The sequence below is a fragment of the Bos grunniens genome, chromosome 4 (assembly GCF_055505025.1).
Source record: "Bos grunniens cultivar Pamir isolate PY7600 chromosome 4, Bosgru_T2T1.0, whole genome shotgun sequence".
Lineage (NCBI taxonomy): Eukaryota > Metazoa > Chordata > Mammalia > Artiodactyla > Bovidae > Bos > Bos grunniens.
Window position 1 is genome coordinate 67,574,403 of NC_141168.1, and position 24,761 is coordinate 67,599,163.

Sequence of the window (24,761 nt, forward strand, 5' to 3'; positions counted from 1 at the left end):
TTGAGTTTTATGTTTATAATTTGAATAAAAACACATTTTGTCAGTTGAATGACTAGAGTTTGCTATGAAGATTGAGTCATTTAAAATCCTAGATAATTGTTTTAGGATAAAAATCACAATATTTCTAACAAGAAAAAAAACAGTATTAGCAGTCATTATGCTTCATGGAACATCACTAGGATATAAGAAATCTCTTTCTTTTACCATCTGACATGGGCAACATAATCCAGCAATAAAACTGTACTCACCAAACTGACCACCAACATGAAATAACTCCATGTACTCCTGTGGAAGATCTCTTCTCAGTGATGCCAATTGATTATGCTAAATATCCATACACTGATGTGAATTCAATTTCCCTGTGTTTGATACCTACGCAAAGAAAATAAATTTCCTGAATGTGATAGCTGATATACATACATAGTTATCTATCCATTGTCCAAAATAAGAGCTTCAGTTTTCAAAATCTATTGAAATTTTTTTTTTTAACCACAGCAAGTTCAGTTCAGTCACTCAGTCACGTCCGACTCTTTGTGACCCCATGAATCGCAGCACGCCAGGCCTCCCTGTCCATCACCAACTCCCGGAGTTCACCCAGACTCATGTCCATCGAGTCAGTGATGCCACCCAGCCATCTCATCCTCTGTCGTCCCCTTCTCCTCTTGCCCCGAATCCCTCCCAGCATCAGAGTCTTTTCCAATGAGTCAACTCTTCACATGAGGTGGCCAAAGTACTGGAGTTTCAGCTTTAACATCATTCCTTCCAAAGAAATCCCAGGGCTGATCTCCTTCAGAATGGACTGGTTGGATCTCCCTGCAGTCCAAGGGACTCTCAAGAGTCTTCTCCAACACCACAGTTCAAAAGCATCAAATCTTCGGCGCTCAGCCTTCTTCACAGTCCAACTCTCGCATCCATACAAAAATGGTTTTAAATCATATTCAGGCATATTACTTATCAAGGAAGGAGTCTGTAAAAATTAAAACATTAAAAACTTATTCAAGTAAAATATAAATTATTGACAGCTAAACAATAATTCACTATATATTTAGAAAAAACTAGTAGGTTTGGGGTAAAAAGAAAATGTAGAAAGTGTTAGTCCCTCATTCATGTCTGACTCTTTGTGATCTCATGAACTGTGTAGCCCACCAAGGTTCTTCTGTCCATGGGATTTTCCAGACAAGAATATTGGAGTGGGTTCCCATTTCCTTCTCCAAGCTATCTTCCTGACCCAGGAATTGAACTCCTGTCTCCTGCATTGGCAGGCAGGTTCTTTGCCACTGAGCCATTACCACTGCTGCTGCTGCTAAGTTGCCTCAGTCATGTCCGACACTGTGCGACCCCAAAGACGGCAGCCCACCGGGCTCCCCTGTCCCTGGGATTTTCCAGGCAAGAACACTGGAGTGGGTTAACATTGCCTTCTCCAATGCGTGAAAGTGAAGTCGCTCAGTCGTGTCCAACTCTTCACGACCCCGTGGACTGCCTACCAGGCTCCTCCGTCCATGGGATTTTCCAGGTGAGAGTACTGGAGTGGGGTGCCATTGCCTTCTCCGACTGAGCCATTAGGGAAGCCCATATTAGTCTGCCCAAGTTAAATGTAGTCATGAGTGTTTGTGTTAGTATCCTTTCACCCATCCATTCTCCTCTCCCACATTTGGTACACCTGGCCCCTTCTTCTCTCAGAGATACAAGGCCAACATGCTATCTAGGGTTCTTTGTGCTTCTCCAATCCTGTGAAAGTGTTGGGACTATTTCAGTTTCTGGACATTTCTTATACTCACTTGCTTATTAAAATTTTAAGTATAGATTTTTCTATACACAGAATATTGTGTCTTAAATTTGACAAAGTGATGAAAAATTATGAGGAATATTAGTCCAGCTGCAAGTTTTAATACCTATATGGGATTTATATATTATACTTCCCAGAGGAATTTTTATTTAATAGTGGATTCTTGGAAACACACTTTTTAAATCCAAAGGAATATGAGTCATTTTATCCATTATGACCATCTATCTGAATTTAAGGGAAACTGTGAAATTTCCAATATAACAAGGTAAAGAAAAGATATATTTTAACTTTATAATATATTGACAGCTATCTTTATACCCATGATTGACTCATCATGAGATGATGATTCCCCTACTAAGTAAACTTTGCTGGGAGTGAAATTCCTTTTAAGAGGCAGAATGAATTGTATTTAATTAGCAGGAACAATAAATACAGAAAATGTACTATAGTAGAAAAATCATAGAATTAAAAAAAAAAACCTCAATAAATTCAATTCACTATCAATATTTCCTGAGAAATCTGTATGCATGTCAAGAAATAACAGCTAGAACTTACATGAAAAACAGACTGGTTCAAAATTGGTAAAGGAGTACGTCAAGGCTATATATTATCATCCTGCTTATTAAACTTATATGCAGAGTATATCATGTGAAATGCTGGGCTGGATGAATCAAGAGTTGGAATCAAGATTTCCAGGAGAAATATCAACAACCTCAGATATGCAGATGATACCATTCTAATGGTAGAAAGTGAAGAGGAAATACAGAGCCCCTTGATGAGGGTGAAAGAGTACAGTGATAAAGGATTAATAAAGGAGTACATGAAGGCTGTATATTGTCACCCTGCTTATTTAACTTACATGCAGAGTATGTCATGTGAAATACCAGGCTGGAGGAAGCACAGGCCAGAATCAAGATTGATGGGAGAAATATCAATAACCTCAGATATGCAGATGACACCACCTTTATGGCAGAAAGCAAAGAAGAACTAAAAAGCCTCTTGGTAAAGGTGAAAGAGGAAAGTGAAAAAGCTGGCTTAAAACTCAACATTCAAAAAACTAAGATCATGTCATCAGGTGTCATCACTTCATGGCAAATAAGAGGGGGAAAAGTGGAAGCAGTGACAGATTTTATTTTCTTAGTCTCCAAAATCACTGCAGATAGTGACTGTAGCCCTTAAATTAAAAGACGTTTGCTCCTTGGGAAAAAACTACCACAAACCTAGCATATTAACAGCATATTAAAAAGCAGACATCACTTTGCCAACAAAGATTCATATAGTTAAAGCTATGGTTTTTCCAGTAGTGATGTACAGATATTACAGTTGGACCATAAAGAAGGCTGAATGCCAAAGAACTGATGCTTCCGAACTGTGGTGCTGGAGAAGACTCTTGGGATTCCCTTGGACAGTAAGGAAATCAAACCCATCAATCCTAAAGGAAATCAACCCTGAATATTCATTGGAAGGACTGATGCTGAAGCTGAACTCCTAGTACTTTGGCCATCTGATGCAAAGAACCAACTCACTGGAAAAGACCCTAATGCTGGGAAAGACTGAGGGCAGGAGTAAAAGTGGGCAACAGAGGATGAAATGGTTGGATAGCATCACTGACTCAATGGGCATGAGTTTGGACAAACTCCAGGAGATAGTGAACAGGTAAGCCTGGCACACTGCAGTCCATGGGGTCACAAAGTCAGACACGACTTAGTGACTAAACAACAACACCGGTGTGCCTTAAATCTTATTTGTTTTTACTCCTCTCTCTTATTTCTCTCATAAGAAAAGTTAGAAAGGAATAATATTTGAACTATTATATGAATCAAATACAATTATTGGGTACATCACACAAAAATCCATGGGAGTGGATAGCAGATATTACTAAGTGGGAGAAATTTAGAGATAAAAACATAGAGCATGATTTTTTTAAAAAGACCAAAAAAATGTCATAGCAGAATAAAATGAAACTATTTTCCAAATTTACTTTCCCTAAAAGAGTAGGGAAGAATCCCCCTTCTCAGTCTAACTTCTCATTTCTATGCTTCATAATCAAAGGTGCCCCCCAGCATCACTTGGGAGTTTTCCCAAAATGTACACCCAAGCCTGGAACAGCCCTGGCAGACATCAAGAGTATTATTAACTCAAGAGTTGCTGCAATACATCTGTCTTCAGTTGTATCTATTCGATGCTGTATGCACACATCAAGAGACTAGAGCAGTATTGGCAACAAATTGGAATTTCAGGGAGGGAAATTTCTAGTAAACTTCAAATCTGCATGGTTCAAGTCACAATAGATGTAAAATGCCTGAATGACTAACAGACAATGAGTTTTATACGTAGGGATTGGAGCTTCATTAAAAAGAGTACTGTAAATTTTAACAATATATTTTTGATATCTGATTTCACTCCCTCTATCCAAACTAAATCTCTCATTGAAATATGTTCCTACTGTAAGGAACTTTGCCCTCAGGAATCATATCATGTGGGATATTAATTTCTGGCGGGTATAATTTACTAAACCACTCAATTGCAAAGCCTGTCACTTCACTGTCCAATAATTATGGCTTTTCCTATTCAGCATATAGTTGATAGTTTACTTTCAGAATGTGAATTGTTCACCTTTTGTCTCCAGCAGCTATAGCTGTTGAATTTTCCATTATAATCTAAACCTAAAGGACCAATTTTTTAAAAATTCTTAATATCCCAAGGCACCTTGCTTCTTTAGACATGAATATTAAATAGGGTGAAAGCTTAAAACCCTTGGTGGCAAGTCCCGTCAAGAGAGGCCACATGAGAACATTCAAAATACAACTAGCCAACTCACATTCTATTGTGGGATTAATTAGCTGTGAGCTACAGAGTCAGTGTTGCAATAGTAAAGGTACTTTTCCATAGAGTTTTCGTCACATGCTTCTGCCAGACCCATTTATTTTTTTCTAAGTCTCAAGCCATAGTTTGAGGAAAAAGCAGCTGGACGTGATGGAAGGAGCAGGAGACAGAGGAGGAGGGTTCTGGATGATCCCACTCTCTTTACATTACACTTTGCCCAGACAGCAACTGACTAGCTACTTCCTCTGAGAAAGTCTCTCTCTTTTTCCAGATTGACACCATTAGAGGAAGCTATTCTTAACCCCCGGATCAAGTAAGCTGGCTAAAAATGAAAGCAAAATCTTTTAAGTTAAAAAAATTTTATATCATTGTCAGTTTGGTAAGAAAAAAGGAAAAAAACGACTCTCCATCTAGCAGAGACGAAAAAACTCTCTCCTTTTCAAACTCTTATGATGTTTTTTCAGTATGTTTCTCAGAATTGAAGAAAGGGCTCATTTCTTGACTATCACCATGATTTTCACTGAGATTTATGTTCAATGACACCTGAAGATTACACACAAGCCCTGACAGTGGTGTAGGCTAGATCTTGCCGCCTGAACCATAAAAAAGGATAATTGTAGATACATCAGAGGGCTAATTAGAAAGTCTTTTACTCCTCGGCCCAGGCAGCTACTCTTGGTTTCAGCTACTTTCTTTGGGGCCATGTCTTCCTTTTTTGTTCTACATCTTAAAATCTTGGAAATTTTTAAATGCACTTTATCCCAAATAAAATAGTGTAATAAAAGTGAGATTATTGAAGATATGCATTTTCCTGAGCCACCAATTAGCATTATTATTTTTTAATTGGCACATTTCTATTTCTACCAGACCACACCAATTAGGAAAATTGCACTGTTTCAAATCTTTCTGTAAAATTGTTTAATTGTTTAAACTTCTTCTCCTTTAGTTAAGGGATTGAAATTTGTGGTTTTGGGATTCCATAAATCTCTACTGTTTTGATTTTGTTTGTTATAGAGTACATCATTTCCCCAGGAGTCTTTAAATATTATCTAACTCTTAAACGACTATACTCAATGCAGACGTTGTAAGGTTTTATCAAGACCTACTCAATCAGGCATTCGTGTCTAAAATTCACAGTTTCACAAAAGTACAGTAATGAGAATATATGAATTCAATCGTAGATTCTATTGACAAAGAATCAAGTCAAACTATATTGTAATTTAATTGAATATATTACAATGGCTAAATTATGGTCATCGTGTAGCATAAAATTATTTATTAAAATATAGTCATGACTGTGAAAGCTGACTTTTTGCTTTTTAGAATAATTTTTACTGAAACTAATGTGTTTAACTATTGTCATTGAAAGATATCAGCTATTCTGTGAATGTATTTATACTAACCCGTTTTCTCTGTTGTACGTGAATCACAACTGCCTTCAAAATTTTCTCCCTTTAGTAGTTTGAAGGCAACCAAGACACTAATAATGATTTCAATACTTCACTTTTGAGAAAGGAACATTCAGAAACAATACCAAGTAGATAAGAAATCAATTTGAACAGATGTGAGAAGGTCCAATTTGCCAGATAAAAAACTGAAAAGGTTTTTAAAGGAAACAAAAAGTAAGGCCAGCAAGTTTACCTTCATTCATTCATGGTGCCAAATGGCCATATTTTTTCTCATTATCATGTATACAAAATAATGGCATATCCTCTGACAATGTCAAGGCAAAAGTCAGTGATGATGTTTTTATTATGGTAGCAGTAATTTGCTGGAAATGCTTAAGGTTTAATTTAATTTGGGAACTAGAACTATATAGGCAACCCTTTTATTTTCTGTTGCCTAAAGGTGCAAAGTGAAAAACCTTTCATAGTTTTTTTCTGACTACTGGACATACTGTGAGTTTCTGTGCCTACTGCCACAGGACCAATGGTCAGCCTTCTTCAAAGTCTCTCACTGTAGACAGATCTCTGTCCCTAAAGCATGAATTTGACCTCACACATGATAGCTCAGTTGGTAAAGAGTCCGCCTGAAATGCAGGAGACCCCAGTTCTATTCCTGGGTCACGAAGATCCCCTGGAGAAGGGATAGGCTACCCTCTCCAGTATTCTTGGGTTTCCCCTGTGGTTCAGTTGGTAAAGAATCCACCTGCAATGTGGGAGACCCAGGTTTGATCTCTGGGTTGGGAAGATCCCCTGAAGAAGGGAAAGGCTACACACTCCAGTATTCTAGCCTGGAGAATTTCATGGACTGAATAGTCCATGGGGTCATAAAGAGTCAGACATGACTGAGTGACTTTCACTTTCATTAAAGAAATTAGTATTACTAATATAGCATTTTATTTGTTCAGTTTTATTTATGGTACTTCATAGATATTAATTAATAGAGCAAGCCTCTTTAATATCTAGCTTTAAAAACAGAACCACAGAATTTTAAAGCTTATGAGTGAAAAACTATCCATGTGGAAGATTTATAAAATCTCCAGAACTGTAAGTTACTGGTATGTATCAGAAATACTTTTTGTCTTTATAAGCTTATCTATTGATATCAGGATTCACGAATCATCAAAATGATATTTACCAGTTTCTGTCAATAAAATCTATAATCTGCAAAACCTATGATCAATTCTTTCTCAGAAAGTCCCAAGTTTGGGAATGTACCTGACCTATCCATCAAAAACTAACATTCTTGACTATCTGTGAATATGGGATTATATGTGTAGCAAAGCAAGAACTTAAAGACATTTTCCTGAGAGAACATTATAGATAGAATTATAATGTATGTATGATACATAGTTCTCACTTCTTATAGTGAGATTGTCATATGTAATTTAAAAAGATATTTGTTGTGGTAGGGTTGTAAATTTTAACTTTCTGGGACATGGCGGGTGAAGAATAGAGTCTCACTGAAACTATATAAATGACCTCATAGGAAAAGTATAGGAACTCAGTAAAGACACTCATTATAAGATGTAACTATTGTTTAAGGAGTCTTACAGACAAGACTTATACATGTATGTCATGATTATTATTGTTCTTGTTTGAGGTATACACACACAATATGGTTCAGTTCAGTTCAGTCAGTCAGTCATGTCCAACGCTTTGCAACCCCATGAACCGCAGCACACCAGGTCTCCCTGTCCATCACCAACTCCCAGAGTCCACCCAAACTCATGTCCATTGAGTTGGTGATGCCATCCAACCATCTCATCCTCTGTCATCCCCTTCTCCTCGTGCCCTCAATCTTTCCCAGCATCAGGGTCTTTTCAAATGTGTCAGCTCTTTGCATCAGGTGGCCAAAGTACTGGAGTTTCAGCTTCAACATCAGTCCTTCCAATGAACACCCAGGACTGATCTCCTTTAGGATGGACTGGTTGGATCTCCGTGCAGTCCAACGAACTCTCAAGAGTCTTCTCCAACACCACAGTTCAAAAGCATCAATTCTTTGGCTCAGCTTTCTTCACAGTCCAACTCTCACATCCATACATGACCACTGGAAAAACCATAGCCTTGACTAGATGGACCTTTGTTAACAACGTAATGTCTCTTAAAGCACTCTAAATGTTATGTATACAGTTAATATGAATGTTTATGTAAATATCATGTAACTGTCATTCAAATCAAGAAGTAGACCCTTCCTAGCACCTTCAAAAGTTTTCTAATGCTTTTTTGCAGTTAATCCCCCCACATAGAGACAATGAATATTCTAACTTGTATTATCATGTTTTTCATATTCTTAACATTCATATAAATGGAGTATAGGATAGAGTTCTTCATAATTTCTCTTTATTATTCTTTTATTGTCTGTAACTCTTCAACATTCCACTTTTTACAGTTTTGTCAATTAAAAAAATCTTTTTGAAGAACAGTTTTCAGTTTTATTAATTTATTCTATATATTTTTTCTGTTTCATTGATATCTTCAATTATTTCTTTCCTTCTACTTTTTAAAATTTGTGTAATTAATTTTATACTAACTCTCATATAAGAGACTTACAATATGCACTGCCATTTTTGCTACTCTCGTCATGTATTTATGGTTCTGTATCTCACAAACCCACCATATATTGGTCACTTTATTTTTGGTTCAGTTCAGTTCAGTCACTCAGCTGTGTCTGACTGTTTGTGACCCCCATGGACTGCAGCACACTGGGCCTCCCTGTCCATCACCAACTCCCACAGTTTACTCAAACTCATGTCCATTGAGTCAGCGATGCCATTCGACCATCTCATCCTCTGTTATCCCATCCTCCTCTCTCCTTCAATTTTTCCCAGCATCAGGTCTTTTCAAATGAGTCAGTTCTTCTCATCAGGTGGCCAAAGTACTGGAGTTTCAGCTTCAGCATCAGTCCTTCCAATGAATAATTAGGACTGATTTCCTTTAGGATGGACTGGATGGATCTCCTTGCAGTCCAACAGACTCTCAAGAGTCTTCTCCAACATCACAGTTCAAAAGCATCAATTATTCAGTGCTCAGCTTTCTCGATAGTCCAACTTTCATATACATACACGACTACTGGAAAAACCATAGCCTTGACTAGATGGACCTTTGTTGGCAAACTAATGTCTCTGCTTTTTAATATACTGCCTAGGATGGTCATAACTTTTTTCCAAGTAGCAAACATCTTTTACTTTCATGACTGCAGTCACCATCTGCAGTGATTTTGGAGAAGTTAATATCCTTTTAAAGAAACTAAGGAAAAAAATTCATAGACACTCACATATTTTTGGTACTTTTATTCCTTTCTATCTGGTAGTATTTTCCTTGAGCCTGTAGAACTTCCATGGTATCACTGAGCAGCACACCACCTTGTGGTAAGGTGAAAAGGTCAGGGAGTCTGTGTATTAACTTATAAAAGAGCTGAAGGGCTTGCCCAGCCCTTCAGGAAAACAGAGATGTACTTCAGTTTCCATCAGGTAAATGCAAACTGTTTCTGATGGTATGTGCTCATCAATAGAAATAAAAATGCATTATCTGTCAAAATAACTAGATGTGCACCAGTGACAAAGGGCAATAATGATTTTCTACAGTAAAGAACCCATGTATGAAACAGCAGCTTCAGTTGGAGTTACCATCTGATTAAGATTACAATTATCTACTCTCATTCTCTATGGTGCAGCCAGAAGAACTAAATGAGATGGGAGGAATTACTGCCCTTGTATTTTCCAAGTTTTTGAGGGCAATATTAATATCTCTGATTTGTCCAAGAACGGTATTGTTTTGGTTTACTATTTCAGCACCACAGATCAGCTTCTACTTCCTACAATGATGGTTCTGACTCCATGGGTCAAAGAGTCAGAGTAGAGCTTATGCTAATTTCTAATTGTACACTTTATCAACCTTACATTCAGAGCTGCAATAGTCTACAGAGTGTGATACATCCACTGAGAAAACTGCGAGATAAACACAGTACAAAATTCCATTTTTCCTTTGACCCCTTAAACTCTCATCTGAATAGTGATGTTTTCTGTCTTCAAGGGCTAGTGCTGGACAAGAGCCAATGTCCCATAACCCTAAAAGATCTGGGTATTTTCCTATACAGCCAGTGCTCAGCCACTTGCTGCTGAAGGAAGACGATACAAAATAACACTCTTCCCCTAACAATAACCACTTTCCCAGTGGTTCAGTTCTGAGAACTGCATGAGGAATATAACTCTTTGATGAAACTTAGATCAAGGTTTTTTACATCAACCTAAAGCTGTATTCACAGAAGAGACCAAGGAGTGCCTTAGTGTTCTTTTCATCTATTTCATCTTAGAGATCCCATGATCCATTAGCCCATAGCAAATATCCTCATGGATGAAAAAATTCTCTCTCCCTTACTCCCTTATTACGACTATCATAGTAACTCTGCCTTCATTGTCTTGGACAGTAAAACACCAGTATTTCATAACTCCCATTGAAATGAAGGAAGTAAGAACCATTACAGGATGGGTGAGTGGACTGTACAGCATATACTCGTATCCACCATTGTATTTGGCTCCCTTCTTGAATATCAGTTCAGTTCAGTTCAGTTCAGTCGCTCAGTCGTGTCCGACTCTTTGTGACCCCATGGATGGCAGCACGCCAGGCCTCCCTATCCATCACCAACTCCAGAGTTTACTCAAACTCATGTCCACTGAGTCAGTGATGCCATCTAACCATCTCATCCTCTGTTCTCCCCTTCTCCCCCCTCTTTCAATCTTTCCCAGCAACAAGGTCTTTTCAAATGAGTCATCTCTTTGCATCAGGTGGCCAAAGTATTGGAGGTTTAGCTTCAACATCAGTCCTTCCAATGAACATCCAGGACTGATCTCCTTTAGGATGGACTGGTTGGATCTCCTTGCAGTCCAAGGGACTCTCAAGAGTCTTCTCCAACACTACAGCTCAAAAGCATCAATTCTTCAGTTCTCAGCTTTCTTCATAGTCCAACTCTTATATCCATACAAGACTACTGGAAAAATCATAGCTTTGACTAGATGGACCTTTGTTGGCAAAGTAATGTCTCTGCTTTTTAATATACTGTCTAAGTTGATCATAACTTTTCTTCTAAGGAGCAAGTGTCTTTTAATTTCATGGCTGCAGTCACCATCTGCAGTGATTTTGAAGCCCCCAAAAATAAAGTCTATCACATCAAGGAGCATTCATTTCATTCAGTACAGACCACAGCTGAATTCTGCTTTTAGTTAACCAGCTAAGAAAATGGTAATTGCTCAAGCTACAACACTGAATGCAGCATATTGGATAAATGCCTCCATGTTAATATATTTTGCCCTATCTAAAACTCTATGGCTTTCTGCATGGTCCATCTATCACTGACGAATCCACCTATATATTCCCCAGGTTTTTAATTATTTTTAATTTCAGATTTGAATTCTTTTGACATATACATTTTCCATTCTTGGTTTTATTGGTGATTGTCTTCCTTGGGCATGCTGAGATTTAACTCTGGCTGGAAGATTGGAGTTTGTGAGGCATGGGCATGGTAGAGCCTAAGGAGAGCTACCAATAATCCTTACTAAAGTTAGTTTAAGTTTTCCAAATAAGGTAAAACAGCCCCTCTTTAGACTGGAAAATGGAGCTACTTTTGCTCAATGCAGTTTGGATCTGGGGTACTCAAGATCATCTAAATCCTTCCAAATGTTGCTATTTTAATTCTCAGAGCCTCATTTTTCAAATTGAAACTCTTAACCTCATGTAAAAATATAGCTATAATTCACTCTATATTATAAATACTCCAATTTGTACAATCAGATTCTGTATGTAAATTTGAGGTATAAGAGACGAAATGTTCTTTCCCTCTGACACTGCCTTGAGCTGAGACCATAGAGTCCTGACTGAGCCTGTCATGTTCTTCCTTTAACTCCCAAGTACAGCTAAACACAGTAAGGCCAGCCAAAATTTTTGTATTCTTCATGCTTATCATTCTATGATGTGACAGTTACCATGTGATCTGCCAAAGGTATGCCTTTAACAGACACTTTATTCTAGCCAGACGTTTCTTCTTAAGGAACTGGTTTGCCACTTGGTTGACAAGGACTACTGTTCAGTGTTCTACTTGTAACTAGACCCCTGTGCCTGCAAATCCAGTCAGGTGAGGTGAACTATTCTGCAGTAAATATTTGTTGAGGATCTATTATGTTTCAGACATATAACTATTAAGAAAAGGAATAAAACCCCCAGCTCCACAGAACTTATATTCTTTTCTTGGAATATAGATAAAAAATTGGTTTATAATACAATATGGTATGATAAGAGATATGGCATGATGTGATGCAATATACCATAACAAATCACATTATCAGGTAGTATGATAATTAAATGTGCCTTTGGGTCCATTTTGCAACTAAGAATGTCAGGGAGACTATTTTTTGAAATAGAAAAGATTCTATTCAAGGCAAACAAGAAAAAAATTCCTGTCATTGCTGATTCTGTTTCACTTCCCTTTAAAAAGACTGATATTTATAAACCTTACTTATGTTGAATTGCTTAAACTATTTCACAGTAAACTTACAGCACATTAGAGTGCTATAAAATGAAAGGACTAAGCAGAAAATAAGCATCAAAATCATAAAACAAATTAATAATTTACCTGCATTTCCTGTGAACGTAAATAGTTAATAATGCCCAGACTCTATGCCTCATATCAGAAAGTGCAGCCCCTTTTGAGAGGCTTGGATGGTCATACCACCCACACACTTTTGATCATTACCTAGATATGCAGTGGCCATGTCAGTAGCTAATTGCCCACGTTACCTTCTTCATTTTTCTTGTTAAAGAGAGATGTTTAAAATGAGCTCAATATATCAGCCTTTTTAGCAGAATTATTAATAATATGTAACCCTCATTTATTATTTGGTCTTTTTTTTCCCTGAGCTCTTCCTTCTCTGATAAATCTGTAAAGCTTCCGAAAGACTGTTAGAAGCCATTTTGTTCTCACCTTACCTTGCTAACCCTTTTACCTAAAACTACAACAAATTCATGCCTTACAATTTGTTCTTTCTTAGTTATTCTGGTTTGATGTTGGCCTAATTTTCCAAATTTATTCACTTGAATTTTAAACCTTAAAATAAAGCACATTTTGACTGTAAGCAGAAGAGATAAAACTTTTTAAATGAGTGAAGTTTAAAACTGAAATAAAATAAAGGATTTGGATCAACAACAACCAAAAACTGCAGTGATTAAGTGGAATGTGGCTATAAATTTCTAAAGCAAAGTTCAAGAAGGAAACAAAAACTTAAAAACAAAAATCATTTTCATTAAATTTCCCAAACAGACATTTCTCTCCTGGTGCTAAAATTTAAAATAACTTTTCTATTTAAGCCATTATATACAAAAATTGAATAATATAAATATGTGACTTTTATCAAGTGATTTAACCTTCCTACCTCATGTTCCTCATCTGCAAAATGGCTTAAATATTGTATATCTTGTATGTCTGCAATTGTTGGTGAGACAATGAAACACAAAGTTAATTTTTAATTCAACAAATGTTCACTATGCTGCTAAGAATTTCAGGCACAGCTCTAGGTAGGAATATAAGCGGTGAACCAAACAATCAATGTCTGCCTTCATGAGTTTATGTTCTATAGGAAAAGGAAGAAAATAAACAACTGAACAGATTTTGGCATGTTAGATAATGGTAAGTGCTTTGAAGAAAAACAGAGCAAAAGGGAAGATAGTTGTGCATTTTGAATAAGGAACTCAAGTAAAAACTCTTCAAGAAGGTAGCATTTGACCAGAGACTTGAATCAAATAAGGGAGTGCTTAGTTGCTCAGTCATTCCCAACTCTTTGCAACCCCGTGGACTGTAGCCCTCTGTCTGTGGGATTTTCCAGGCAAGAATACTACAGTGGATTGCCATTTCCTTGTCCAGGGTGTCTTCCCAATCCAAGGATTGAACCTGAGTCTTCTGTGTCTCCTGCATTGGCAGATGGATTCTTTACCACTGAGCACCTGGGAAGCCCCCAAATAGTGGAGAGAACCACATAAAGATCTGAGGAAGAAGAATTTCTGCAAGAGGGAATGGAATGAATCAAGAAGAGAGGAGTGGACTAGGAAAAGGAGTCAGAGATACAGGCAGGAATTAAATCAGGTAGACCTTGTTTGTCTAGGGCAAGGAGTTTGGATTTATTCAGAATAGAATGGAAGTCACTGCTGGGCTTTGAGCTGTGACATGACTTCATTTCCTGTGTTTGAAAAGGTCATTGAGATGACTATGTTGAGAAATGACTATAGCAGAGCAAGAAATGAACTGTGGGGTGTCAGTACATTAGCTTTCAGTGGAGTTTAATAGGCTTAGCCTGGGGAAGTTGACAGATCGTGGGAAGGGGTTGAGTTTATGCTGTATCTTGAGTGTAAATGTGAGATTTGATGTTGATGGGACATGTGATATATGATGGAGAAGATTCAATGAGGACTCCATAGAGAATCAGTTTCCAAAGGGAAAGCCACAGTTCCAGTTTGAAAGTGAAAGTGAAGTCACTCAGTCCTGTCTGACTCTTTGTGACCCCATGGACTGTAGCCTACCAGGCTCCTCCATCCATGGGATTTTCCAGGCAAGAGTACTGGAGTGGGTTGCTATTTCCTTTTCCAAGGGATCTTCCCAACCTGAGGATCGAACCTGAGTCTCCTGCATTGTAAGCAGATGCTTTACCGTCTGAGCCACCAGGGAAGTCACAGTTCCAGTTTACACATTTTAATTTAGGCATACCCATTATTCATTCACGGAGAAGGAAATGGCAACCCACTCCAATATTCTTGCCTAGAGAATCCTGTGGACAGAGGAGCCTGGTGGGCTGCCGTCTATGGGGTCACACAGAGTTGGACACGACTGAAACGGCTTAGCATGCATGCGTGCATTGGAGAAGGAAATGTCAACCCACTCCAGTGTTCTTGCCTGGAGAATCCCAGGGATGGAGGAGCCTGGTGGGCTGCCGTCTATGGGGTCGCACAGAGTCAGACATAACTGAAGCGACTTAGCAGCAGCAGCATTATTCATTCATTGGAAGCCCTGGTATTGAAGCTGAAGCTCCAATAGTTTGGCCACCTGATGCAAAGAACCAACTCAATGGAAAAGACCCTGATGCTGGAAAGATTGAGGGCAAGAGGGGAAGAGGGCAAGAGGGGAAGAGGGCAACAGAGAATGAGATGGTTGGATGGCATCACTGACTCAATGGACATGAATTTGAGCAAACTCAGGGAGACAGTGAAGGACAGGGAAAGTGTCCTGCAGTTCATGGGGTTGCAAAGAGTCGGACAAGACTTAATGACTGAACAACAACAAATTATTCATTCAAGTGCAGATAGCATGCAGGCAGTTGAATATTCTGATCTGGAGCTCAGGGAGGACTGAGAGCTGTAAATGACATCTCAAGCTGTAGGATTATGTAATATCAGCTAATGAATAAACATACATAGATAAGAGAAGAAGGCAAAGGTTTCAACATTAGACAATAACATTTAAGGGACAGAAGGAAAATGAGAAACCTGAAAAAAATAACTGAAAACTAATATTCATGATAATAAAAGAGTTAACTCCCTTGGAGTTAGATATCCTAGAAAAAATGTGAAAAAGCTTAATTCAAGAACAAAGAAGGTGACCATTAATGTCAAATGCTGTTGAGATCAAGTAAATAAAAGTGAAGAACAGACCTTGGATTTGGCAAGACAGAGACCATTAGTAACCTCAATAGTAAAGTGATGGGGTTGAAAGACTGATGAAGAACATGGGAAATGAGGAAATAGAGACACAAGGTATGCATAACTCTTATGATCTTTACTGGAAAGATCTTCATATCTCACAGGTTTATCTATATGCCTTTTCCCTAGATTCCTTTGTTTCTAATCTTTTAATCCATCTCTTCTGGATCCCTGAACAACCAGCCAAGACAGTCACCACAGCCTGTGAGTCTACATATACATTCTCATTTATATCACATCATTTCCCAGACAAAGTAGATAACCAGATACATCATCCCCAAAGTCCTGGCTATTGGGAGAAGTGTGACTCTGCTCGCCTGATGCCACATGGACCACTTCTGTCTTAAAATAAATTGCTGGGCCCATTGTACCTTATGTTTTGAAAAGTGTAACAGAGCCCAACTCAAGATAGTCAGCTCTGGCCATGTGGTTAATTCATGTTCCATGATCAGATGCTCATTTACTGTTAGAGCTCAAGAGTGTCCAGCTGCTTTTTTTTTTTTTTTTACTGTGCCCCACAGCTTGTGAACTCTCAGTTCCCCAACCAGGGATTGAACCCAGACCCTGGCAATGAAAGCCCAAATCCTAACCACCAGGCCACAAGGGAACTCCCAGCTGCTATTTTTTCAGTGGAATAAAATTTCTGCTTAAGATTTTGCTCGAGAAGTCAAGGCACCTAAATTATGATTATTCTTATGGGGTTAGCTATAAACTCCACATGGCTTCTTTTCAACAACAGATACATCTAAAATCAGTCCGTAATCCTCATTTCAGAGGCTGCTTCCTAAAGAGCCCAATGTTAACAGGTATCTAATGTCTTTCATCTTTTGAGGAAGTTTTAAAATAACAGCTATGCTACAACAAAACTATTATTTTCTTTACATAGAAACTAGGCAAGAAGTTGAAAGAACTTCCTAAATCAAATATAAACTGAATATAATGCAGCTTAACCATGATAGTATTAACTTGCTATTCTTCAGAAATATTGCATCACTGGGACTTCATTAATATGTAATATTTTAGGGGTATGAACAGATAGCTTATTCTGATGAATGACAATGGTGAATAGTAATAAATAGCTTGGATGTACTCGATTTAGAGCTACAAAAGTCAGATACTTTATTGCATTGATTGCTGAGAAATAAATATGGCAGCATGCAGATTTGTGATTATATCAACCTTTCCATTTTTAAATAACATAACCTCAAATCTAGAATCCGTCTATTTGTGAATTGAAAAAAGAGAGTTCCAGAAGCTGAACCCACAACTTGACATTTTCATCTCTTTTGGATGGAAAACTATAATCTGTAATTATATCTTAAATCAATTTATTTAACACAATATTATTTTGCTGTAAAATTAATGTGACACAAAAGAAATATTTATAGAATAAAAGACAGTCATTGAAAGTTTAATTATAATATCTCTAGAAAATATAACTGCAAGACACAATTTAAAATCAAAAGTTTCTGAAAGAAAGAATTTTGCATGAGTTATCTATAGAGCTGGCCCTATAAATCTTTAAGTTCAGGATAAAAGAAAAATATTTCACTTCCAGTTAATCAGTAGATTACCAAGAGTAAAATTGCTAAGGACACCTTAAGCCCTAACACTGGATTTCTGTTAAACCAACCAAGAGCCAAATTCAACCACAGCTCTGTCTTAGTCTCTATCAACAAAACAACTCTGTTTTTGCCTACTTCACATGTAGACTCCTGAAATAAGAGTACATTAGGAAGATAATCTTGGGGAGCAAAGGAGTGTGTACCATCATCTTAAGTCTGCTGTACTATACATATAGCTGAGTCGATTTGTGCTGATATTGTAAATTTCTACAAACCTATTCTCCAAGGTCAAAACCCTATATTAAAGATTTGAGATTTATAATTAATGTCTCTATGCTAGTTGACCCTCTTGATTATATCGATGAGAATTTTTAGTGAAGGAAAAAAAGGGCATTCAGAGGTGGATTTTGTATGTGCCAAAGACTATACAGAATTTCATTTGTGGAAATAAGGGCTGTTATTCAACTTAATAAAGTTGCACATTCAAAACTCCTGCTTTCCCCTAATAATTAAGTTCAAGTTGCACACTTTAATATTGTATATGCTAAGTCACTTCAGTCGTGTCCGACTCTGTGTGACCCCATAGACGGAAGCCCACCAGGCTCCCCCGTCCCTGGGATTCTCCAGGCAAGAACACTGGAGTGGGTTGCCATTTCCTTCTCCAATGCAGGAAAGTGAAAAGTGAAAGGGAAGTCGCTCAGTCGTGTCCGACTCTTAGCAACCCCATGGACTGCAGCCTACCAGGCTCCTCCATCCATGGGATTTTCCAGGCAAGAGTACTGGAGTGGGGTGCCATTGCCTTCTCCAATATTGTATATATGATACTGCAAATATTAATAAACTTTTGGAAGATGATTTTGAATAATGTTTGGTCTTATTTACATATATATATGTAACACACATATATATGTAGCACACACATTTTGATGTATTTCAAATAGTATTTGCAAATATATACATTATTTTAAATTTTTACATTTTAATCTGATAAATCAGATCTTGCCAAATACTAAATATGATTTTATTAATTTAAAAATTAAACATAAAAATGTTGTATAATTTACATTTCTTGAAAGTTCTTCCTCTGTAAAGAAACACAGTATGATTTCAACTTAAACTCATTTCTAAATAAATTGCTCCATTATACACTTTAGAGTTATAAGGCTTTGCTTTAAATGCCAAGATTCTCTTAAATATCAGAGTAAATAAAATGTCAATCATGCACACATTTTTTTCTAACAAAATATTTATATAATGTTTTTCATTTCCTTTTATAGTAGCTTTTGTTATGTGCTACTGTGGCAGATTATATTTTCCAAAATGGTCACAGAAAAATTTATGGTCCTACCTCACTCCTCATCAAGAGGCAGAGTCTATTTCTCTATCCTCTAAATCTGGGCAAGGTTTTTTCTACTGCAAAAAATAGAATGCAAAAAAAGTGATGCTGCCACCATGTTATGAGGAAGCCCAGGCCACAGAGAAGCTGACAGCCCAAACTCAGATCTTACCTGACTGCCAGTATCAACCACCACACATGTGAATGAGCTAGTCTTCAGATGATCTCAGTTACTAGCCTTCAAGCTTTTGCTGTTGATGTTGAGCAGAACAGAAAAGAGTTATCTTCACTGAACTTTGCCTAAATTGCAAATCTGCAAGCATACTACTTGTCATTGTTTTAAGCCACTAAAACAGGAGGGAGGTTTGTTAAGCAGCAGTAGATAACAAATACAGTTGCTCAAATACCCTGCTTTGGACTGTGGTACCTGTTTTTCCCAGCTGGTGAGAGTGTGGGCAGCTGATGGAAAGGTTTTCAGTCGAGTCACTCTCTGGAAACAGCCCTTAGCTAAAGAGATTTGCCCCACAGCATCCTGAGTAGTTTGCCCTCTTGGAGTAAATTCACACCAAATGATGTGTTGATGTAGGAGTGCTAACATCTTCTTGTGCCAAACACCATGAAGGTGGAAGAGTTTGAATTGCCGAGCAATATGAGATCATGCGGACCTTCTCTGGGATACATCACGCATCAACTCCTTTCTTTTCCTAATGCTACTTTCTTCACTGCCCACCCGCCCCCCGCCGCCCAGATGTTGATCCTGAAAGCATTCCCTAAAATAGTTCCTATACACAAATCTCCATCTCAGACTCTCTGTTTCTCTGGAATCCAATCTAAGATGTTTTTCCATATTAATTTAATATCTTCCCAGAGTTAAAAGATGCGCTGTCACTAGTGAAGACAACTATCTAAGCTTTTAAATGATAGGCTGACTGGATTCTTGTTGGCCATCCTGATATGACATACATAACTGTATTTATATTTGTTGTGTCGATAATTTCTTTACTAGAAGGAGATGACCATGTAGTCCTAATCCTTTGATTCAGCACTAATATAAGTTTGCAAAATATGCAGGTTCATCATTCAGGGTCCAACCAGGAGACAGTAAGCATAGTGGTTATTTGAATATAATAAAACTAATTGGTAACTAATAGAAGATGGGTATAACACGAAAAAGAACTCAGAAGTAACAGATACAAAAGAACAACTACTACCTCTAAACTGAGGAATTGTGGACAATAAAGCTAAAACAATAACAAAGAGAAATGTAAAAGACTAGGAAGAGCCCTGACCTCAAGGCTGAGAATCAGACCTTTTTCAACAGGGTGAACATAGAGACTACCCATGGCAAAGAAACTTCCTTAAGGATGGGAATGGGAGCTAGTCTGTAGAAAGAAAGAAAGTTGCTCAGTTGTGTCCGACTCTTTGTGACCCCATGGACTGTAGCTGCCCAGGCTCCTTCATCCTTGAGATTTTCCACACGAGAATACTGGAGTGGGTTGCCCTTTCTTTCTCCAGGGTATCTTCCCGATCTAGGGAATCCCGCACTGCAGGCAGACTCTACCATCTGAGCCACCAGGGAAGCCCAATCTGTAGAAGTGGCCTCCAGTTTCTACAGGGTGTGACCGGGACACAGTGCTCAGGAGTGACCACTGGAAGGAGATCATAACCAAAGAGCATAGCTGGAGGCTTCTGGGCTCTCTCATTAATAATAACAATAATGCAAGGCCAGAACCCTAGATGGAAGTTATCTTCCTCTGTTACAGGCTTGTAGCATCTCTCCACGGAGAAGGCAATGGCAGCCCACTCCAGTGTTCTTGCCTGGAGAATCCCAGGGACGGCAGAGCCTGTGGGCTGCCGTCTATGGGGTTGTACAGAGTCAGACACGGCTGAAGTGATTTAGCAGCAGTAGCAGCAGCATCTCTCCAGCACCCTCTACTGATGATGACTAACATTTTGCCGGGTGCTAAAGTAAATGCGTTAACAGGGTTCAGTTTTATTGTCACAAAGCATGGGAAAGAGATGCATTCAGAGCTGAAAGAAAATAGTTGATTACTGGCACACCAGGTTAAATATTTGACTGGATTCTGCATCTGTTTTTCTCCTTTCATCTATCTAAAAGCTTAAAGACTTTTCAAACTTGACAGAATTCTGCACAATTTCAAATTATCAGCATCGTATAATTCCAACTACATTTAAAAGGTAATCTTATTATCTCATATGACTTTTTATAACTGGCTTTTGCACCTTAAGAGATCAACTTACAGTCATGCTGCATAGTACAGTATTGTTACCTCAATTAATGGAAATTTATTTCAAGGAAGTACATGAGACTTAGTAAAGAAATAAGAATCTTAGCCATGTGATCAGTCTTCATAAGAATGTAGGAAAAAGTTATGTAATTAGTTATCTGTGAAATCAGAACATATTTTAAATAGTAGAAGAATCCAGTGTTGAGCTAATAACAGTATTACTGCATTGGCTCCCCATGGTGGTATTGATTCACAGTATAGTTTCTCAGGTGATCTCTATCTTTTCTTCTGCACCTACCAACCAAATACTTCACTTTTACTCATTTTTCTAACTTAACATAATATTCTACTTTGGAAATTATCCTTCAGTATAGCTTAAGGATATATCCTATTATATATAGCTATATATCCTATATAGCTCTTCTACCTTCCAGCATCTTTTTTGAGGGGGGAAAAAAAACTCTTTTTCAAACAGAAAAAGCATGTTGCCTTTTCTTCATAGGTCTTTTAGCTCCTGCTTCTGCTACTAACATGTTGATGTTTTCCCCATATCTCTAGTTCAAATTACAAAGAAATAGACTTTGATTGGCCAATTAATAATACCTCTTCTTGAAGATGACTAAATTTCAAGCCTCCTCCTGGCCATTCTTAAAGATTGCCTCTCACTGAGTTAACGGTCAATCTCTGATTCAATCAGTTCTAATCAGTGGTTATGAGTCCATAACGTAGAGAATATAGTCACCACCTCTGTGTTGGAAATCAAATAGAGTTGCTCTTCTCAGCAAAGTACTGTCCACATGAAAGAGAGATATTTGAATGGTGGAGCAGACCAGAGACTTTGAAAGGTCCTCCCTAGTACAACACTCAGTCTAAAAATCCTGATTAAAGAGAGTTCCCCAAAGAAGTTCCAGTCCGTGGTTCCCAACAGTGGCTTTTATCGCTTTCTGTCAGCACCATCAGCTGCTTCTGTTGACTGTGCTAACAATGATAGGGTCTCCCATGGGTTTCTCTTTTTGACAGTGCCCTGTGTACCTTGCCAACAGCTTGCAAACCCCTTGGAGAGTGAAGAGGGCACAATGGCTCTCTCAGCACAGTTCACAACTGAGGCGTTGCTGAAGTACAGTCTTTTCAAGGTTATTTTATAGACCACCTAGTATTGCAATTGGAACTGGGCCATTTCTCTGAATCCTCCTTGGTTCACAGTCAGCTTACTGTCCATAAGTTACAATATGACTTTTAAAGGGGAGGATTTTGCTGTATGGAGTTCCTCCCAACATATGAATTATAAAAGATGAAAACTGTAGTGACGGAACATATTGGTTTAATGTAAATCCAACTAACGTGAATTTGCTTGGCTTTAATTTTTACCCTGGCATAAACTGTAACAATGGCAAATTAAACAGAGATGATGAGAGTTTGAAGGGCCCCTTTGGATTACGTGGTCAATACTTCTAATTTTATAGGTAGAGGGAAAAAAAGAAAAAAAGTTCAGAGGGTTATTCTCTGTTGTGGATATTTTGAGATTAGAACCCAGGCTCCTTGAAGCCAAACCCCACTCCCTTTCTAGATATCATGCTGCCCCCTAGTGTCATCTAGATTTTCACAAGAACTCATGATTTCCTTCACAGGAACAAATTTCCACTAGTGTAAAGATTTACAAACCTAGAATGCATGAGCTAAATTAAAATGATCCACAGAAGATCGAATATAAAACTCCTTTTCACAGTACTTTGTCATTTATTAGAATTACTGTGAATATTTGAATATGTCTTATATTCTAAAATACATGTTCTGATATTAAATTAAGACCCCAACAAGTGTATTGGAGCGGGGAAAGCACAGACTCACTTAGAAAATAAAAAGCAAAAAAACAAAAACAATCCAGCAACACTATCTTTAATTAAAACTCAATCTTTCTCAATATATCAATCAGTCTTGTATATAGCAATGAGTTTCTGTAGTTATAGATAGGGTTAATTGGCATCCTGAGGCAACTTGGGGTGTATGAGAAAAACCACAAAATAAAAGGATCAAAGCACCACTTTTATAATAGGAGAAATTAAACACTGTGAAAAAATACAGAGAAGCCAAGCGAAATTAGAGTATCATAGTAAGTTTTACCATATATTTTCATTCACCCCCTTCCAACAAAAGGATAGATATTTATAAATAGAAGAGCAAAACAAATCAAATAGAAATAAGCAAATAAAAAATTGACTTGCTACATTATGAGAAGAAAAAACGAATTAAAAAGTGTGTAAAAAATATATCAGGGCAAGACAGAAACAGAAGAGAAAATAGGACAACTAATAAATGAGAGGAAGCAAAGAATTAATTATTACACTAAGAAGGCTGATATATTGAGCTCATTTTAAAATGTCTTTAAAAAAGAATGAAGACAAAAAATTTGAATAAAGGGGAACTAATGAAGACAATGAAAATTGTTAATAAAAATGTTGAGAGGGAAAATGTGGAATATATTGTAAAATAGTGAATAGTGATTCAGAAGATCTTAAGTAAGATTATGAGATTCTTAAAAAGAAAACTCTATGATGGATACACCGCCAAACATATGAGCACTGTCTTGGGCTTAATATATTTAATTTAATTAACTATGAAATTCCAAAAACATTCAAATTACACTTTAAATTATGTATTATTCAAGAAAAATCTCACAGGAGATTCAGAAGCAGCACACTGAAAAGTGTATTTTCTTTTACCTCTTACCTCTGAGTTTCCATCTGATCATCTTCCAAGAGACTTCTTGCATGAAATAGCATTTGTCCAACACTTTCCAATGCAACTCATTCTTCTAAAACAGTTCTTCTCAGTCTAATATCACATCCAGTGGTGAAAACTTGAAAGATTTTCCTCTAAGATAAGGAAAAAGACCAGTATGATTATTCTCAGCACTCTTTGCAACACAATCCTGGAAGTCCTAGCCAGAGAAATCAGGAAAGAAAATGGAAAAAAAAAAAAAAATCCAAATCAGAAAGAAAGAAGTAAAATATCTGTATTTCCAGATGTTATGATTTTATAAATAGAAAACCCTAAAAACTCCACCAATTAACTGTTACAACTGATAAAGGAATTTAGTAAAGTGGCAGAATACAAAATCAACATTCAAAATTCTATTGTATTTATATACACTAACAATTAACTAGAGAAAGAAGAAAATAATTTCATTTATAGTAAAAGCAAAAATGATAAAAATAATTAAAAATAAATTTCACCACAGAGGTAAAAGATCTCTACACTGTAAACTCTAAGACATTGATGAAAGAAGTTGAAGAAGACAGAGGACACAGATAAATAGAAAGATATCTTGTGTTCATGATTTGAAAGAATATATATTATTGAAATGTCCATAATACTCCAAGCTATCTATAGATTCAATGCAATCCTTATCAAGAGTCCAAAGATATTTTTTATAAAAATATTTTAAAAAATCCTAAAATTCATATGGAACCATGCTGCTGCTGCTGTTGCTAAGTCACTTCAGTCATGTCCGACTCTGTGCGACCCCATAGACAGCAGCCCACCAGGCTCCCCCGTCCCTGGGATTCTCCAGGCAAGAACACTGGAGTGGGTTGCCATTTCCTTCTCCAATGCATGAAAGTGAAAAGTGAAAGTGAAGTCGCTCAGTTGTGTCCGACTCCTAGTGACCCCATGGACTGCAGCCTACCAAGCTCCTCCACCCATGGGATTTGCCAGGCAAGAGTATTGGAGTGGGTTGCCATTGCCTTCTCCAATATGGAACCATAAAAGACCCTAAATAGCCAAAGTAATATTGAAAAAGAAGATCAAAGATGGAATCAT

The 24,761-nt window shown here is 37.5% G+C and overlaps 1 long non-coding RNA gene across 1 annotated transcript; it reads right to left on the reverse strand.

Annotated features, from left to right (window-relative positions):
* Positions 1 to 23,811, reverse strand: LOC147374290 (uncharacterized). Its single transcript, XR_015162601.1, has 2 exons — positions 23,670 to 23,811; positions 1 to 967 (listed from the first exon to the last, which is right to left on the reverse strand). It is a non-coding gene; the product is annotated as an uncharacterized LOC147374290 (long non-coding RNA).
* Between the last annotated feature and the right edge of the window lie 950 nt (positions 23,812 to 24,761).